Here is a 12,577-nt window from a genome sequence, read left to right as displayed (position 1 = left end):
AGCACACGACTCCTAGCTGATCGGACTTGAGTCTACCGATAGTCTCTGCTACTCAATTCGCAGTATAGTCATCCAGATGCAGGTGATGCATCGTTCACACTATACTCCACAATTAGTAGCCTATGGACCCAACCTCCCCTAGGCACGGTTGACCTCATACGGACTATAACCTCTCCTAGGCACAGTTTCGAGTCCCCAGTCTCCCTAGGCCCGACTGGTGCCATTCATACAGTGTACACATAAATCACATACAACATCAGGCATACTATATTATTCTAACATGGCAATTTCTACACTATGCATGGTAAAAGAGGCAACCACAGTAGCATGATATGCTACTTAAACTCTATCCGGAGATAGACCCACTCTCCAATTACTAGCAACTGCTCAGTTATTATTTCTGAGCTTCCTCCTTGTCCTTATAACCTGAGAACAACACAAACAAAGTTAATATACATATACAATAAATAATATAATCATTTCATACAATTAACTAGGTCATAACACCATATATTCATAATTTTATGAGTCTACATCATGACTCCATTCAATAATGGCATACAGGTGCGTGCAAAGCACGACATACACACTAAAACTCCTTTTCTGACTTAAAAACAGTTTGATCTAGTTTCTTAAAAGTTTACCATTGAAAAGTATTCTTTATTACGATTCTAACAATAGTTTATTCATAAAAAACGGAGTTACGTTTTGAAAGTTACGCCCGTTTCAATTTCATAAAAGGTACTGTAGCAAATAGTGGTTTCCGAACAATGTAGCAAATAGTGACACTGTAGCAATTCGGTACTGTAGCAAATAGTGACACTGTAACAAATCGGTACTGTAGCAAATAGTGACACTGTAGCAAAGACACTGTAGCAAACACTGTAGCAAAATACTGTAGCAAACTGGGTTTCGAACAAGTTCGCTGATTTTGTGATTTTTTCCCCAAAAACTCGATTTCTAAGTGTTTTTGATCAAATTTTAAGCATAAGAAAGTTATTAAACATATATACAACCTATTTCTAACATCAATTGATGTTTTAAACATCAAACAACTAGATTTGAGCTAATTTCTATCAAAAACCCATTTAACACAAAAATCCAATTAGAGCAAGAATCAAAGCATAAATCTATGAAACACTTACCTTGTGAGGATCACGAAGTCACAGAGAACAAGTTGCTAGCTTCAATTAATCCAAAGGCTCACAAAATCAAATTAGGGTTTATGTGTGTGTTTGTGTATGTGTTCGTGTGTGTGTGTTTGATGAAATGAGAAATGGATATAAATATCCAGAAACATATACTTAAATGAGTTACAAACTCATACCCCATATCACACAGGTATTTACCAGTTATCTTATCTGATAACCTTTCGTATCTCCTTAGGCGGTCCTAACGGAGTCCAAATTAAATAAACCAACCTGTTCTGGGACCCTTGTCACAAACTGGTCACAACACAATTATAATAAAACACTAATAAAATAATTAAAATAAAAGCACTTAAGACTAAGCACAAACCCTAAGGGCAAAATAGGCAACTTACAACTAGCCCGGGTTTCAGTCTGTTACAAATCCACCCCCCTTAAGAAGATTCCGTCCTCGGAATTTGGTCTTGGTCAAACAAACGAGGGTAGCGATTTCTCATCAACTCTTCTGTCTCCCACGTAAAGTTATAACCCAAACTGTGTTTTCACTCAATCAACATCATCGAAATCTCTTTCTTTCTCAGCTTAGTCACCTTTTGGTCAACCACACGGACCGGATCTTCCACCAATTTCTTATTCAAATCGACCCTTAAATCTTCTAAAGGAAGAAGTTGTGTTTCATCGTCGACTTTACACTTACGAAGATAACACACGTTGAATGTATTATGAATACCGGCTAACTCTGACGGAAGATCTAACACCACAGTCTGATCATTCAACACTTCACTGATCGGAAACGGACCAATAAATCTCGGTGCTAACTTACCACGTTTACCGAATCTGATAACCCCTTTCCACAGCGAAACTTTCAGATACACTCGTTCACCCACATTAAAGGTTATCGGACGTCTACGCGGATCAACATACATTTTCTGCCTATCTCTAGCGGCTTTCAACTTTTCTCTCGCAATTGCAACTTTTTCGGCTGTCATTTGAACAATTTCGGGACCTGCAAACTGTTTCTCCCCGGTTTCTAACCAACAAGTCGGAGTTCTGCAACGACGACCGTATAACATTTCATAGGGCGACATCCCTATACTCGAATGATATGAATTATTATACGCGAATTCGACCAACGGCAAATGTGTATCCCACGAACCACCGTATTCTAACACACAAGCCCTTAACATATCCTCCAAAGTTTGTATCGTTCTTTCACTATGTCCGTCTGTCTGAGGATGATAAGTTGTACTTAAATTCACACGTGTACCCAGATTCTGTTGAAGACTATTCCAAAAATTTGACACAAATCTGGAATCTTTGTCTGAAACGATCGATAACGGCACACCATGATGACTAACTATTTCTTTCACATACAATTCGGCTAACTCACTTAACGAAGCTGTCTCACGAGTAGCAAGAAAATGAGCACTTTTAGTTAGACGATCCACTATTACCCAAATCATATCATGTCTTTTCTGAGTTCGAGGTAATTTGGTCACAAAATCCATCATTATATGTTCCCATTTCTACTCTGGAATCTGGAACTGACGTAACGAACCATAAGGTTTCTGATGTTCTGCCTTCACTTGAGCACACTTTTTGACATAACGGGCGATATCTGATTTCATTGTTAGCCACCAATACACTGTTTTCAAATCATGATACATCTTATTACTACCCAGATGTACTGTCAATCTGGATTTGTGAGCTTCCGTCATGATTAAATCCCTCAAATCTCCAAGCTTAGGCACCCAAACACGATTGTTTAAGGTCTTTAGTCCACGTGAGTCATCAATTAAGTCCACTTTTTGTTTGGTCATTTGTTCAGATTTAATATGTTGGTCCTCTAAAGCACAGGCCTGAATGGTTTTTAAGCTGTTAATCAAATCTGAAGTTAAATTCAAACGAAGAAATTTCACATTTTCACTTGACTTTTTACGACTTAGCGCATCTGCAACCACATTTGCCTTACCCGGATGGTATTTAATTTCACAATCGTAATCTTTGATCAACTCTTGCCATCGTCTCTGACGCATATTCAATTCTTTCTGTGAGAAGATATACTGCAAACTCTTGTGATCTGTACATATAACACAATGGGTTCCATACAAATAGTGTCTCCACAGTTTCAAAGCAAACACTACTGCAGCCATTTCAAGATCATGCACTGGATAATTCTTCTCATGAACTTTCAACTGTCGCGAGATGTAGGAGATTACTTTATCTCTTTGCATTAATACACAACCCAACCCAGCATATGATGCATCACAGTATACCACGAAGTCGTCTGAACCTTCTGGTAAAGCTAAGACTGGTGCCTGCCACAGTAACTGTTTCAAAATCTGAAAAGCCTTTTCCTGTTCATCAGTCCATCGAAAGGCTACATCTTTACGAGTCAACTTAGTCAACGGACCCGCTATTTTCGAGAAATCCTTGATAAATCTGCGATAATAACCGGCTAATCCCAGAAAACTCTTAATCTCAGTCGGAGTCTTCGGAGAATTCCAATTCATTACCGCTTCTATCTTTGTCGGATCAACTTTTATACCCTCGGCACAAATCACATGACCCAAAAACTGCACTTCACGTAACCAAAATTCACACTTTGAAAATTTTGCAAATAGTTGTTCACGTTTCAACAAGTTCAAAACCTGTCTCAGATGTTCAGCATGTTCACTTTCGGTCTTTGAATACACTAGTATATCGTCTATAAACACAATCACAAACTTATCTAAGAACGGACAACACACTCTATTCATTAGATCCATGAAGATTACTGGCGCATTCGTCAACCCAAACGGCATGACAAGAAATTCATAATGACCATACCTTGTTCTGAATGCTGTTTTCGGTATATCTGATTCAGCAACACGAACCTGATGATATCAGGATCGTAAGTCTATCTTAGAAAAGAATGAAGCACCCTGTAACTGATCGAACAAATCGTCTATTCGAGGTAACGGATACTTATTCTTCACTGTTCTTTTGTTCAATTCACGATAATCAATACACATATGCATTGACCCATCTTTCTTTTTAACAAACAATACCGGAGCACCCCACGGTGAAGAACTCGGTCGGATAAACCCACGATCTATAGTTCTTGAATCTTTGACATCATTTCACGGATTTCAGACAGCGCTAATCGGTATGGAGCTTTACAACTGGAGTTGTTCCAAGAACCAACTCAATCTTATATTCGACTTCCCTTACCGGCGGCAGACCTGGTAACTCATCTGGGAACACTTCGGGAAATTCTGATACTATCGGAATATCGGCCACTGTTTTCTTTTCTTTCTTCGCATCAATCACATATGCAAGAAATGATTCACAACCCTTTGCCATCGACTTTTTTGCTTTCATCATGGTTATCAACGGAAAATTATACCCTCCCCGCTCCCCTCGGGCCATAACACGAGTTCCATCGGTCGAACGAAAGGTAATCATTTTCCTATCACACTTAATATTAGCCTTAAGCGAGCTCAACCAATCCATTCCTAGTACTACATCAAAGCTAGGAATAGGTAACACTAAACAAGTCACCGGGAAAGACTTCCCTTCGATTTCTATACAAACCCCAGACACATATGTTGTGACGGGTGTGATCTTACCATCGGCTACTTCTACACTAACCGGCTTGGGTAACACAGTAACTGGTAATTTCAACTTAGCACAAAAATCTAGGGACATAAAATACCTATTGGCACCACAATCAAACAATAGCTAGCAGGTATTGAGTTGATTAGAAACATACCGGTTATCACTTCGTCGGCTGCCACAACATTCTCAACCGACATCTGAAAAGCTCTAGCCTCTGCTGTTGGAGGGTTCTTCCTCTTCTGCCCACTTGAGGTAGTTGACCCTACGGCTGATGCCGAACGGGCCCCTGACCCTGCCCCGGAACTACCACTCTTCGACGGACAACTAACTGCACGATGCCCTGGTTTATGACAACTTCAACACACACTATTCTGATACGAACATGCTGAAGACTCATGCCCAACAACACCACACTTTAAACATCTTCTTGTAGCCTCAGAACACTGACCACTATGAGAAGATCGACATGTGTGACACCAATTCCCTTTACCTGATCCAGAGCCAGAACTACTCTGACCACTTTTACCCTTCGATTTAAACCCACTAGAATTCTTGGATTTAGATCCTGATTGACCAGATACTTGCCCACCTTGTTGTAGCACATTACCAAACATTCTGTTTCTGGCGGCCTAAACATCACTTTCTACCATCTTAGCCATCACAACCGCTTGAGACAACGATGTAGCTATTCTAACAAAAGTTCGGTACTCTGGCAGAATAATATTAACAAAATGCTGAATATGAGATGCTTTGTCTGGCACCCATTGTTGTACAAACCTCAGTTTATCCATAAACTTCTCTACTACCTCATCGATTGTCATTTGAGGTGTCATCTTCATTTCAAGAAACTTAGTCTTGATTCGGTTTATATCAAACGGATTACAATACTGTTCACACACCTTCCCATAAAACTGCTCCCATGTGATCATACTCACTTGCTCTTTCGGTATACTGGAAATCAAAGAATCCCAGCAAATCATAGCCCTACCTTTTAACAGTCTACTAGCATATGTTACCTTCAGCTCGGGTTCACACTGACACGCTTTAAATACCCTTTCAACTTCTCGCAACCAATTGAGAGTTACAGTCGGATCAGTACTTCCAGAGAACTCGGAGGGTTTGCAATCACGAAAATTTTTATAAGTACACCTTTTGGATAGTTGCATGTAAGGTTTTTGGAACATTTGCATTTGGTATGGATTCATCATCATGGGATTTTGGTAAGTAAAGGTGTTTTGTGGTGGCATATAATATTGGTTAGGTATTTGATTCTGAAACTAGTTCTGGGGCACATTAGGTAATGTTTGGGATTATGCGGTTGGGAATCCAGGTGGTGTATCATTATTTCCAGAATGCCTCGCCAATTCAAGCTCATTAATTTTGTCCTCAGCCTCTTTTAGCTTGCTTTCTAACTGAAGGATGTAACTACTCTGATCATCATCCGACTCAACACCCTCTTCTGGTGCTCTGAATGTTCCGGGGTTGGAGGGGCCAGTTGCGTTTCTATCAGCCATACCTGTGCTACAAAACATCTCACACAAAAGTTTAGTGGATAACAGTTAGTTCAATCACAACTAACACACGTATATCCTATTTTCACTTAGCCCCCACTCCCACAGACATGTTTGACTTGCCTCAGGGTTTGGGAACAAAATACACGCACGTATTTGCTGCCAAACCATGCTCAGATACCAACTTGTAACACCGGCAATTTTTTTTTTAAACACAGCGGAAGACTTTATTAACAAACACACTATAAGTCGCGTCATTACATTAATCTGAGTAATTAAGTTTAAGTTTACACAACGGTGTTACGTTATTACAAAACATGATTTAAACAAAAGTCCACATCAGAGTAGGGTTGTCAAACATGTCTTCTGCATCAGTACCCATCCCGAGTAGCAGTACCTAAACCTGCAAGGGAAGAATATGTGGGGGATTAGCGCACCGCTAAGTGAATGGAATCTATCTAACAGATATAGCTTAAGTCACACACAAGCTATATACTAACAACAATACATGCTAACTACCAACTAGCATACAATAAGACAATACGAGGATCGGTGGCTTGTACGAGCACACGAATCCTAGCTGATTGGACTTGAGTCTACCGATAGTCTCTGCTACTCAATTCACAGTATAGTCATCCAGATGCAGGTGATGCATCGTTCACACTATACTCCACAATTAGTAGCCTATGGACCCAACCTCCCCTAGGCACGGTTGACCTCATACGGACTATAACCTCTCCTAGGCACGGTTTCGAGTCCCCAGTCTCCCTAGGCCCGACTGGTGCCATTCACACAGTGTACACATAAATCACATACAACATCAGGCATACTATATTATTCTAACATGGCAATTTCTACACTATGCATGGTAAAAGAGTCAACCACAGTAGCATGATATGCTACTTAAACTCTATCTGGAGATAGACCCACTCACCAATTACCAGCAACTGCTCAGTTATTATTTCTGAGCTTCCTCCTTGTCCTTATAACCTGAGAACAACACAAACAAAGTTAATATACATATCTAATAAATAATATAATCATTTCATACAATTAACTAGGTCATAACACCATATATTCATAATTTTATGAGTCTACATCATGACTCCATTCAATAATGGCATACAGGTGCGTGCAAAACATGACATACACACTAAAACTCCTTTTCCGACCCAAAAGCAGTTTGATCTAGTTTCTTAAAAGTTCACCATTGAAAAGTATTCTTTATTACGATTCTAACGATAGTTTATTCATCAAAAACGGAGTTACGTTATGAAAGTTACGCCCGTTTCAATTTCATAAAAGGTACTGTAGCAAATAGTGGTTTCCGAACACTGTAGCAAATAGTGACACTGTAGTAATTCGGGTACTGTAGCAAATAGTGACACTGTAACAAATCGGATACTGTATCAAATAGTGACACTGTAGCAAATAGTGACACTGTAGCAAAGAGTGACACTGTAGCAAATACTGTAGCAAAATACTGTAGCAAACTGGGTTTCGAACAAGTTCGCTGATTTTGTGATTTTTTCTCCAAAAACTCGATTTCTAAGTGTTTTTGACCAAATTTTAAGCACAAGAAAGTTACTAAACATATATACAACCTATTTCTAACATCAATTGATGTTTTTAAACATCAAACAACTAGATTTGAGCTAATTTCTATCAAAAACCCATTTAACACAAAAACCCAATTAGAGCAAGAATCAAAGCATGAATCTATAAAACACTTACCTTGTGAGGATCACGAAATCACAGAGAACAAGTTGCTAGCTTCAATTAATCCAAAGGCTCACAAAATCAAATTAGGATTTATGTGTGTGTTTGTGTATGCGTTCGTGTGTGTGTGTTTGATGAAATGAGAAATGGATATAAATATCCAGAAACATATACTTAAATGAGTTACAAACGCATACCCCATATCACACAGGTATTTACCAGTTATCTTATCTGATAACCTTTCGTATCTCCTTAGGCGGTCCTAACGGAGTCCAAATTAAATAAACCAACCTGTTCTGGGACCCTTGTCACAAACTGGTCACAACACAATTATAATAAAACACTAATAAAATAATTAAAATAAAAGTACTTTAGACTAAGCACAAACCTTAAAAGCAAAATAGGCAACTTACAACTAGCCCGGGTTTCAGTCTGTTACAATATAGAGGTCAAATACCTCGCGATGTAATCAACTATTGTGAATCGTTTATAATGTATATGAACGGGTCCTTTCAACACAAACACATATGCACATGTGAACGAGAAATTATATATTAAATTATATAGTTAAACTATAGGTTTTTTCATACTATTTTTTGTTGAATGTTACTCTCCATCAATATTTATATTTGATTCAACCTACTCAAATGTGAAAATCCTTGTAATTTAGTGGTTCTCGCAGTTCTCGCAATTTTTTTTTGTTCTCATTTGAACTTTTAGCTATATATATATTTGTATATAATAATATGAAATAGTATATATTGTAATTGTTATAATTAATATTGTAAGAATAACAATAATATATAAAAAGTACCTATATATAAATAAAGTACATATAATATATATATTTTGTAATTTCGAAGTTATTTAGTAAGCAAATGTAACGCTCAATTTTCATTCGATTGATAGTAAACGAGTTAAAAAGGAACTTAAGTGATTTTAAAATAAATGGTAATCCAAAAATAAGTTTTATAAATTATAGGATTATTAATAATACATTTAGAAGTTATTTGTTAAATTTTAAAACTTTTTATATTTTACTTGGGGTTGGGAGTGAATAATTAATGTAATATTTATTTAATAGTTAATGACCAAATTTTATACCATAATGACCTAAATTGTAACGACCCAACCCGTTATCCAACCAATTACGCAAGAATAAATTATTATTTTTTAAACAGTTAGGGTGCGCGGCGCGTAACCCTCTCTGTGCGCGGCGCGCACAGAGCCTGATCAGTTCTGTCCGGATTTTCCATTTTCGTTTAATGATCTGCCACTTCCCGACACCTTTAAACGAAACGATTTTCACAACACATTATACTAAGTAAAACTCACACGTTTTCATAATAAAACAAGTTTTACGACACCGGACCCACATCGGCCGTTTTACGACTTTCGTACAAAATACACGTTTTCGACCACATGATTTTAATACAAAATAAAGACCGAGCATGGTGATTGGGGATACGCTACCCAATCCCAATCAATGCAAAAGCACGTCTTCTAAGCAACTACGCGAGTCCACTAGTTCCCACGCTTACTCGAGCCACCGCATCCATGCAAATCTATAAAAACATAAACAACGAGAGGGTAAGCTAAAGCTTAGTGAGTGAGAATATACTACATACATATATATGCATAAAATGAACACGCCACACAAATAATCAAATAACACATACCGGAGCATCCAAGCATAAAAACAAGCTAATCTAAGCATACCGTACGTACACTAAGCAACAAGCTAAAAACATCCACAATAAAGTAAGTTCACCAACGACGATGTGAACAACGCCAAATAAGCTACACCCGGAGGGTTAGCTACATCACAACAATACGTTAAGATATATACATACATCAATATATAAACACCCAAGGTTAACCCCTTAACCTAATACCTAAAATCAAATACCACAATGAAGATTGGCCGAACTACACGAGCCTTAGTGAATCCGCATCCACACGAGACTACTATCTTCATTACCACAATAACACCGAGGTTGGCCGAACTACACGAGCCTTAGTGAATCCGCAACCACACGAGATCACTACCTCAATAAGATGACCGAACTACACGCGTCATCGTGAATCCGCATCCACACGTGACCCACTTCTCCAACTCAATATCAACCCTTCGCCATTGTGGTTATACAAATCCACGTCACAATACACGTGATAACGTACACACAAGTGTACACCTTGCCAAAGGTGGTCAACCAAACCGCACAACCGTGCCAATTGGACCTATACACAAGTCCATCAAATCCATCTATATGTGAAGTGAACTCTATAACCGAGAACCACTTCACCCGACCCGCACCCATCCTACACATACATATGCACATAGGATATTAACACTCACCTTGTCGCCTTGATGAATGCTACCGAAAAATCTGCAACTCGCTGATGGAATGCACCTATTCCATTATCACAAATACAACAACACACTTAGTGTGGATTTACAAACCAACTCAATTCGACACTTAGTGCAAATTTGACCAATTGCACTTACAAACACAAATCGCACCCAAACTAACCAATAATCACTAACACTAGTGACAATGGTCCTAATATGCCAATTTAACCCAATCATAAGTGTTAAACACTTAAAATACTCAAAATCGCCCATAAACCCTAATTTTGACTCATTTCAAGATTAGTCTTTCAAACACTCTAAATGGGTTCCAACACTTCCATAATCACTAAACCTAGTGATTAAACCCAATTACAAGTTCTAATCATGGCCAATTTGTTCACCAACCAAAACCCCACCAACAACAACCAATAACCCGATTACTAGCATCAATAAACTCACTTCAAGAGTTTAAATGAGTTTTTCTACAAATCAAGTTCAAACCCTAACTTTGAATATCAAATCAAACAATGAAATTCGGAGTTAGAACTTACCACTACAACCAAAACGTAGCTAGAAACGAGGTGAACAACTTTAACACTCTGGCTTTTGATCAATTCGAGCTTCTTCTTTACCAAAACCCCAATTCTCTCTCTAGAACTCTCCCTCTCTCTCTAGATAGTTGAGAGTGTTTGTGGATGTGAAATATGATCCAAAAGTGGATCCAAACCAGCTGATATGGCCTGAGATCCGACCTCAAGTGAAAAGACCAAAAAGCCCTTCATTAAACCCACAAATAGAAAAAAGCAGAATTTTGTCACTGGCATAGTGCGCGGCGCGCTCACCTTATGGTGTGCGGCGCGCACAATAGTCTGAGCAGATTCTGAGCTTTTAATTTACACTACGCTTCACCCACTAAACGTACATCATTATAACTCTATGTACCATAAATATTTGGGTATTACAACTCTCCCCCACTTAGCATCGATCACGTCCTAGTGATCCTCATCGCTTAACCGACCGGACCTACATTCCACGGTCCTCAACATAAGTTCCAAACCGACTTCCCTAAGCAATTCTTCTCAATGAATCACCCTTACTGAAATGTCCCGTTCTTATTGATTAAAAACGTTCCATATTAATTGATTTCGTTGCGAGGTTTTGACCTCTATATGAGACGTTTTTCAAAGACTGCATTCATTTTAAAACAAACCATAACCTTTATTTCATCAATAAAGGTTTAATAAGCTTTACGTAGATTATCAAATAATGATAATCTAAAATATCCTGTTTACACACGACCATTACATAATGGTTTACAATACAAATATGTTACAACAAAATAAGTTTCTTAAATGCAGTTTTTACACAATATCATACAAGCATGGACTCCAAATCTCGTCCTTATTTAAGTATGCGACAGCGGAAGCTCTTAATAATCACCTGAGAATAAACATGCTTAAAACGTCAACAAAAATGTTGGTGAGTTATAGGTTTAACCTATATATATCAAATCATAATAATAGACCACAAGATTTCATATTTCAATACACATCCCATACATAGAGATAAAAATCATTCATATGGTGAACACCTGGTAACCGACATTAACAAGATGCATTTATAAGAATATCCCCATCATTCTGGGACACCCTTCGGATATGATATAAATTTCGAAGTACTAAAGCATCCGGTACTTTGGATGGGATTTTTTAGGCCCAATAGATCTATCTTTAGGATTCGCGTCAATTAGGGTGTCTGTTCCCTAATTCTTAGATTACCAGACTTAATAAAAAGGGGCATATTCGATTTCGATAATTCAACCATAGAATGTAGTTTCACGTACTTGTGTCTATTTTGTAAATCATTTATAAAACCTGCATGTATTCTCATCCCAAAAATATTAGATTTTAAAAGTGGGACTATAACTCACTTTCACAGATTTTTACTTCGTCGGGAAGTAAGACTTGGCCACTGGTTGATTCACGAACCTATAACAATATATACATATATATCAAAGTATGTTCAAAATATATTTACAACACTTTTAATATATTTTGATGTTTTAAGTTTATTAAGTCAGCTGTCCTCGTTAGTAACCTACAACTAGTTGTCCACAGTTAGATGTACAGAAATAAATCGATAAATATTATCTTGAATCAATCCACGACCCAGTGTATACGTATCTCAGTATTGATCACAACTCAAACTATATATATTTTGGAATCAACCTCAACCCTGTATAGCTA

This window comes from Rutidosis leptorrhynchoides, chromosome 4 (assembly GCF_046630445.1).
Source record: "Rutidosis leptorrhynchoides isolate AG116_Rl617_1_P2 chromosome 4, CSIRO_AGI_Rlap_v1, whole genome shotgun sequence".
Classification (NCBI taxonomy): domain Eukaryota; kingdom Viridiplantae; phylum Streptophyta; class Magnoliopsida; order Asterales; family Asteraceae; genus Rutidosis; species Rutidosis leptorrhynchoides.
The sequence above is the reverse complement of the archived record's forward strand: the minus strand, read 5'-3'. Positions refer to the sequence as shown.